This window comes from Penaeus vannamei, chromosome 20 (assembly GCF_042767895.1).
Source record: "Penaeus vannamei isolate JL-2024 chromosome 20, ASM4276789v1, whole genome shotgun sequence".
Lineage (NCBI taxonomy): Eukaryota > Metazoa > Arthropoda > Malacostraca > Decapoda > Penaeidae > Penaeus > Penaeus vannamei.
Genome location: NC_091568.1, coordinates 3437160 through 3446460, shown reverse-complemented (window position 1 = coordinate 3446460; position 9301 = coordinate 3437160). Strand labels below are relative to the sequence as shown.

Sequence of the window (9301 nt, the reverse complement as noted above, 5' to 3'; positions counted from 1 at the left end):
TTAATGTTACAACACTTACCTATAACAGCGTAAGCGACAGACAGGTATATATCTTCCTACATCGTTGACGATGCGGCTGCTCCCTGTGACAAAATTCCTTTTTTTCTCTCTCTTTGCTTCTCTTTTCTCTTCCTTTTCCAGTCTGCAAAATCTTCCACACTTTTTCCCCCCGCTCCTTTCCACTTGCAGAGTCAACAGCAGAACATAAAAAGACACAAACCTAAACACCTGGACAGAGCCGAGGTCCTCGCGTCTCTCCTCTCACACGGGTCGCTGGAGACTCAGAGCTACATCTTCGTCGAGAATCGAAGTCGCGACCGATAACACTATTTAGGGCGACGGACAAGCGCCTGGTGTCAAGGTGTGGGACTTTTTTTTCTCTTTTTTTTCTATTTTGAGTCACCAGGAAGAGTTGACATTGACCTGCAACGCTGAAGGAACCGTGCAACATTGATTTAAGTATGTATATGCAGGTGAGGCTTGTTGCGTGATGTTTAGATTTGATCTGATGTATTGATTTGGGTGAAGGTGTTCGGGGAAGAGAAAGGGAGAGGTAGGAGAGCAGGAGAATAAGGAAGATAGAGATGACAGATAGAGAGATTGATAGGAAGATAGAGATGATAGATAGAGAGATAGATAGGAAGATGGATATGATAGATAGAGAGATAGGAAGATAGTTAGAGAGATAGATAGGAGGATAGATAGATATGATGGATGGATAATTAGATATATAGATAGATAGATAGATAGATAGATAGAGAGAGAGAGAGAGAGAAACAAAGACAGAGAATGAGAGAGAGAGAGGGAGAGAAACAAAGGCAGAGAATGAGAGAGAGAGAGAGAAACAAAGACAGAGAATGAGAAAGAGAGAGAGAGAGGGAGAGAAACAAAGACAGGGAATGAGAGAGAGACAGAGACAAAGACAGAATGAGAGAGAGAGAGAAACAAAGACAGAGAATAAGAGAGAGAGAGAGAGGAGAGAAACGACAGAGAATGAGAGAGAGAGAAACAACGAATGAGAATGAGAAAGAGAGAAAAACAAAGAAACAAACACGAAAATAGACACGATGAGATTAAAAAAAGAAGAAGAGAAAAACAAAAAAGAGATCTTCCCATAATATAACCTTGAACTTCCTGACATTCAAGCAGTATTTTTGCGTCGCCGATAATACTTGACGTCAAAGTCGCGCATTGAGGTGGAGCGCTGTTGAATAATTTCTCATCCCGTACTGTCGTCAATATCTTGTAGATTCTCGTACCTCCATCGAAAGTGGTATTATTATTATTATTATTATTATTATTATTATTATTATCATTATTATTACTATTATTACTATTATCATTATCATTATTGTTATTGTTATTATTATTATTATTATTATTATCATTATTATTATTGTTATTGTTATTATCATTATCATATATATATATTCTTGAGGGGGAATGGGGCTGGACTAATAGAGATGTTACCTGGGAATATCAATGTGAAGAAAGTTTGTATTCTTACCAAGCCTAGTTATTTTTATTTTGTTTTGTTTTATCAAATCGTTACTGATCATATAGTCTAATCCCCCTCTTTTTCTGCCATATTTACTTCTACAAGTCTGGAATCCTACATGTGAGCAACTCATGATTTATTGAAAGAATAACGGCACGGGCCATTAGCTTAACCTTGAGTGGGTAGTATCGAGTAGTGGAAGCCCGCGCCATTTACACCCATCGGACAATAATATTTTCAGGGTCACATTTTATCCATGACTATTGACCAGCGATGGCTTTTGTTCGGTTTTTACTACTTTTTTCCCCTTTGGAGCAGAGGAAATTAGTGCTTTATCGAGAGATATATTTCTCTTTACGATAATGATGTCTAAGGTCATTAACAAGAGGGACTAGTCTTTCCGATTCTTTGCAAGAGATCGAAGCAAATTATAATTCTTTTTGGAAGACTGAATGTAATCGGGTGTTTCCAGGCGTCATAAATAGTGCAAATACCATCCTAGTCGGGAAATGCGTTCAGTCTAACCAAAGCTTTAAGAGAAAACTTTTCACATTAACGGTAACTCGACAGTTTTGCTACTTAATTTGCAACACGTAATGCTTCGACAAATCTGCTAAACTATGAAGGCAAACTATTTGACTTAATCCATTTGTAGAAGAGGGATATTTTTCAAAGGTTTTAGCTTATCCATGTCTTATCAGATATATTACATTACAATGGATATAATTTCATTTTTAGACCCAAAACAAAAGCCTTTAATTAAAATATATATTTGGATTGATAAGACACTAAAAGAGATATAGACATAAATAAAAAAAAACATAATCACTAAACACAAGTTGGCTTCCACTGTGATAACATAGCCCTATAAAATCTTGAAGAAATTTCACTCAACTCTTATTTCTCGTGAACTGCTTTGAGCTAAATCACTCTTTACATCACACAAGGCAAGGATTTAAGCAGCATTCAGGAAGTACCAATTACCACGCTACGGCATTAATGTAATTACGACAGGATTGCCGACGTTATCTTCATACTTTAGTCACGCTAGCCAAAAAAAAAAAAAAAATCTTGAACGAACGGATCCACGTGGCATTTTAAACATTCTAATCTTTCATTTTGCTTGTTCTACGAATCGCACAGCCACTTCAAGTCACAAACGAAGGCCACTTTAGTCCCAGCGTTCTCCCCGGACTTGCTTCAGTCGAGGGCTTGTCACCTTTGCGTTTGTCAGGTAACAAGTGTGGGGTCTTAGCATGCTTCGTAGCCATGACCACGATGGGCCGCCGGGACAGTTGCCAGGGGTCGCCAGTGAGTCGGGAGGGAAAAGAAAGCCGTTTTTTCAAGGTCGTTTATGGATTACAGCGAAAGAATGTGAAAAATCTAGCCTGATGGATGATTGCTAAATCCCGTTATGCTAGGATGGAAGATGCAAATCCCTCGTATCCACGGGTGACATGCATTTGATGCGGCGAGCAACACAATATCACCAAGATATCGATTCATAAAGGAGGGGGTTAAGTGGTACCCTGACCAAGTCATAAATATCATTCATGCAAAGGATCGATGTAAATGGTGCTTACTCCCACAAATAAAATACAGGTAATCTGGCTCACCCATTCCATCTAGTGTGACCAGTCTTCCGGCTCCACTATTATTTGTTTCCTCCATTCTCTCCTTATGCAGTGTTGATCACGGTCTATGTAAGTACTTATATAGACCTTGGTGTTGATAAGGGGGAAGCTAGATCAGTAGCAACTGTTCAGTGAAAATAGGACCATTAAAATCATTATTTTCCATCCTTTTTGAAAGCTGAAAAGACCTATATGATCGACCATATTCAGAAAACATCCGTAACTTTTGTGACGTCATCAAAATAAATCCAATATGCCTTTTCCAAAACTAGAATCAGACGCCAATGACACCCCGAGTTGCTGCTGATCTAGCTTTCCCCGTGTTGATTAGGCAGTGGGAAAAAGGATGCCATTGATTCTGTCACTGTTACACTGTTGGAAGAGCATGGCAGATGCACAGACTAGATATATGTGACAAGACAGTATTATCAGCATTCTACCAGTTACTTTTTTCTCAAAGTATGATCACGATGGTGGTGATGACTATAATGAGGTGAAGAAGGAGGAGGAGAAGTAGTAGAACAAAGGAGGGGAAGAAAATGATATAATAAAGTAATAACAAAACAAACATTAGTTGTGGCTATTAGAAATGAAGGTACTGTAGACGTCACACGCGTTTCACAGTGAACTCAACATGCTGGCTGTAATCAAGATAAAATGGCTGTTAACCGTTTAATAGAACCTCGTTTGGGGATTTTAAAAAATGGAGATTCATGATTAAGGATATGTCAGACAAAAAAAAAAGTTATTTACTTATTTAAACTTTGACAAATATATATGACAAAATAAAAGCGTTATTTACTTATCTAAACTTTTGACAAATATGTGACAAAATTAAAGCTTTATTTACTTCCTTGTATATTGGCAACTTTGTTTTTCTTTATGCTGTATATGTATACAAAAAACGATGATAATAATAAAGTAGAATTAATAGGTATCATTTGGCGGTCATTTCCACGATTAGGTTAGGTAAATATAGACAATCCATGTAATTGTGTTATCATATGCAATATTGAGAATAATCTTGTAAATGTTCAAAATCGCTACTTTTAGGAGACATACTTTCAAAACAGTATTAAAAACAATAATGATTAATGATAATAAAAACGTTATTATTTTATGACGAGTTGCATGGCGGAAAAGAATGAAATAGGCTGTTATGTGTTTGGTTGTGGGCGATGATAACTCTTGAAGATGTATAACTTTGCCGCATAAGTCTGTGTGCTTGCGGTTACACATAAACATACACGCACACGCACACGAGCAGGTACACGTATACACACGCACACGCACACGAACAGGTACACTTACACACACCCACACGCACACGAACAGATACACGTACACACACCCACACGCACACGAACAGGTACACGTACACACACGCATACATACATACACAAGTAAACGCACACACACACATACATTAATACATACAGAAGCTTGTGTATGTATTTGAGTGTGTGTGTGTTTGTGTGTGTGCGTGTGTGTGAATATATATATATATATATATATATATATATATATATATATATATATATATATATATGCATATATATGCATATATATTATGTTACATATATATACACATATATATACATATATATATATATATATATATATTATATATTATATATATATATTATATTATATATATATATGCATATATATAATATATTATATATTATATAATATATTATATATGCATATATATATGTGTGTGTATGTGTGTGTATATATATATATATATATATATATATATATATATATATATATATATATACATTCATATATATTCACATACAATAACACCTCCTGGCCCCCGCCTCGCCAGTCACAAAATGCCTGCCCTCCGACCGCCGGTTCGAACCCGAGGAAACGACGCCTCGAGAGCTTCATCGCAGGTGTCTTGGGGGAAGCCGCCTCCGGGGCACAAGGAGGTGTGACGCGCCGGTTAGGAAGGGCACGTCCAGTCGATAATGGTATCTGTTAATAATTGATTGAGAGAGGCCCGAGCAGTGGAATGAGTAGCTGTTAAATGATGATAAAGATTATATGTACACGCACATATTTATATGTATACACACACACACACACACACACACACACACTTATATATATGTGTGCGTGTGCGTGTGCGTGTGCGTGTGCGTATGTGTGTGTGTGTGTGTGTACATATGTATATATAGTATATATATCTATATATATTGTGTGTATAAATATGTGTGTGTGGGTGTGCATATGTATATATAGTATATATAGTATATATGTATATATATGATGTGTATAAATATGTGTATATATATATATATATATATATATATATATATATATATATATGTATGTATGTATGCACACACACGCATATGTATATATGTATATATATTGTGTGTATAAATATATGTATATATTATATATATATATATACATATATTTATGTGTGTGTGTGTGTGTGTGTATACATATATATATATATATATATATATATGTATGTATGTGTGTATGTATGTATGTATGCACGCGCACACACACACGCGCGCGCGCACGCGAAGAGATAGATTAGACAGGGTATTGTGAACATTAGCGAATAACGATAAAAGTTATGATAATGATCATGGTAATGATGATAGTAATGATGATATCAATATAAAATGTGCATAAGGTGAAAAAAATAATCTTACATATTTCAAGACATCGGAGATCAAACGAAAGTTCAATAAAATCATAGAATTAGTGTTAAATTTTATATTTAAAGTCTCGCTTCGTTCGTCGATACTCGATGATATCTCTGATTCCGGGTGTGAAAATTTGCATTATATCCCGTTACTCGCTTGCACGCACACTTACCGGTAGCTAGTAAATATTTCAACGATATTCCAACACAAAGAATATAAATGAAAGTTATTACCAGGAAGGAACCATGTTTCGGATAATCTTGACCATTGTTCATTATGAAAATCTGGCATAACGCAAATTTAGCAATATAGGACGTTCTGGGAAATCTCAAAGAATCCGAGTACGAGGAAATGTACAAAAAGTATACTTAGTAATCATGAGACAATGTATTAAATATTTGGTGTAAGAGTTGCCCATTTTCTACATTTTGATTTGATGTTCTTATAATTCTAAATTTGTTTGTAATAACTGAAATCAAACAATCACTAAAGCGGTTTCAAAAGTGCTTCACATGCCATAGTTGTGGAAACGATGTTGCAGTATTAGAATGGACGGCAGTTTATTTTATCTTCAAACATGGTAATTGAACAAAAGCAACTTCGAAACCCGGAAATGTTAATGGCATAAAGCGACGCAATAAGTGCTTAACGAACAAGAAAGCTGTAGTAAAGTTAGTTAACTCAACTGAATGAGAATATTATTTCTAGATGACTGAGGAATGAAAACGAATATATATATGATTCCTGAATTTGCAATTGCAGTGCTCTTGCTATCTTAATTATCTGATAAAATTAATTACTAGAAGCTAGAAAGGTTTTGATTTACTAGAAATGCAAGATAAGGGAAACAAAGTTTGGTGTTAAAATGTTACCACTTTAATTGAAAATGTCACGATATCTGCACATAGGTTGCCAACTCCCTGAAACGAACAGGGACAGGGACCAGGTGCCACATTTCAATCCATCCTTGACCTAATCCCCATAGAAAAATCCTAAGAAAGTATCTCAATATGAAAATATTTGGTTTTAAAGTTATTCAAACAGGGTTTATAGGCCCGTCCATTTAAACAAAGTAAATTTTATCGGTATTGTATTTGAAGCAATGAAAATGACATGTATTACATATCTTCTGTCCAAAGTAGTTTAGCTGCCGAGAATTTGGCAAAACCCCACACCCTCCACCATCTCCGACCCTGTATATGCTGTACTGATCATTTATGCTCTTCAAAATGAACATCTTTTCTTAAGGAAAGATTAGTTTTACTTAGCCTAAACACTAGTTTTGTTGAAATTCGGTAGTTCCACATTTTTTCCAAACTTTCCTGCAACGGTACTACTTCAGAATTGAGCTTTCGTTATAATAAGATTTGCTCTTTTATTGATAGTCAGATATACCGAACAAAGTGCGCCCTGTATCTGTTCACTAAGGGACGCGTCATTTTTTAGTTTCCTACTACGCAACTCTATCTTAAGGGACGGTTGGCAACCTTATCTGCACATATATGATGAGAAAGGAATGGTAATCCTGCTCAGGCATGCTCAACTCCCCCTTCACGCGCGCGCACGCACGCGCACGCACTCGCACGCGCACGCACTCACACCCACACGCACCCCCCCCCCCCCACACACACACTCTCTCTCTCTGTATAACATAGGCACACACAAATATTTTGTTTTACCTTCCAATAATGCTTAATCGTTAAAACAAAAAACAAAAATGTGCAAGGCATCAACATTCCACACAATAGCGTGAGAGTGACTGGTGTGAGTACGTACTTTTATATTACTGACTAATAATTCTTAATTTTCATTTCTCCTTTACTCTTCGGCCAGATCGATACCATACTTTACCTTGTAAATAACTGCCATTCATTTGTAATTTCGTCATAACCTGCTATACCTTACCTTCTAATAATTATCATAATTCTCTAAATCTTTGCTTCATAACTTAGACCAAAAGTTCTTTATTTTCAGGTCCTCACACTTCGAGGGCAGGTTTTTTATTTTGTTTCTTTGATTTTTTTTCGTTATTCGCGTCATACTACACAATTTGTTAATGTTCATTTTTTTCTTGGTATACTGTTGACCCGGTCTGACTTTCATGTGTGGTCCATGCATGGAAAAATGCGAGGACTGTTAAATTAGTAAGGCAATTCGTTGATCCAAATGCGAAATATAATGAAAGGCGAAAAACGTGCATTAATCGTATAGTATAAATGGCAATTTTCATAAAAAAAATATCTGCAATTCCACTATATTTGCTTCGAAATAATATAAGTAAACCTGGCCTAGTTATTTTGGAATATGATTTGCCTGCCACAGTCACGCTGTGAGTCTCGATTTCAAACTAATGCATGTTCTTGGTCTTAAGAGAGGATTAAGAAATAATAGGTTATTCAGTGGCACGTATAATTATCGAACGTGTTAACAAGAATAACTGAAAAAAATCAGATTATCTAACATAGCATTACTTATATTAATGGGAACTGTTAAGCACGAAGCACACATAATAATGTAATTGCACAGTTGTTAAATAATTTGAATGAAATATCAATTTTCAGTATATAAATGTGTGCAACTACTTCCATAATGGTCAATGTAATTTTGTCACCCGTTTTGTTATAAGTTCTACTACCAAAAGTTTACAAGGAATATGTTAAAACACAAGCCACATATATTTACACTAAATATGTCTCGGTTATGAAATGTTGCCTGAAAACAGACTATATACAATGATTATCTAACCTCATGATACTATGAAAGTTGCATTGTTTATAAACTCATTAGACGTGAAGCTGAGGTATATGTTTCGTGCTTGCAATGTCAACTTACTGATAACATATCAAGTATTGTTGGATGTTTAAACTGGCAGAGCTATGTATCACACCTGGATTTATCTATCTTCCACGTTTTGGTTCAGGAGTGTTGCGGTGTGATGTACAGGTTGTAAGATGTGTTCGGTGTTTTCTGTTAAAATGCTTAATTATATACTTGATACATTCCGAGGCATGACTTAACATATCCCACAACTCGATGGGGGTCAAGCATATCAACAGTGGAAGCTCACTTCCTTCATAAATATAAGACAGTTGAGAACACACATTATCAGTAAATTGCACTTCTTTCAAATAATACTGCTGAAGCCACCCAAACACATTTACGTTATTCATTCGTTTACCTTCGCTCAAAATGCTTCATTGCCCACAAGAGAGAAGTATGTGATGAAACTACCATCGATGACGAATTTGTCAGTAATGTCTAACCCAAAAGAAACTTTGAAAAAGTGGGAGGGTATGCAGTGCTCTTCTTTATTTCATTTAGATTGTGTAACATTTTGAGTCTTATTTGATATATAGGGTATCTTCTTTAGATTATCTTAGTATCACTCGTGGAGTTAAACAGATGCTGCTACTTATTTATGTAGGATGTAAGACACATCAGTTTAAAGGGGGTTCTCCAATCTGAAAGAAGTGAGGTATATAAACAAACTCAAA

At 35.7% G+C, this 9301-nt stretch overlaps 1 protein-coding gene across 2 annotated transcripts in view; it reads right to left on the bottom strand.

Moving 5' to 3' along the window:
* Positions 1-2772, bottom strand: part of LOC113821136 (zinc finger protein 474) — a 98103-nt gene extending 95331 nt beyond the window's left edge. Inside the window, exons 1-2 of one of the 2 annotated variants that reach the window (XM_070134750.1) lie at positions 2718-2772; positions 221-431 (exon numbers count right to left, since the gene is read on the bottom strand). The gene's annotated coding sequence lies outside the window, so the exon portion shown is untranslated. Of the gene's footprint in view, positions 1-19; positions 183-220; positions 432-2717 lie in introns of those variants that run through there. The other variant, XM_070134749.1, reaches the window with a different exon arrangement.
* Between the last annotated feature and the right edge of the window lie 6529 nt (positions 2773-9301).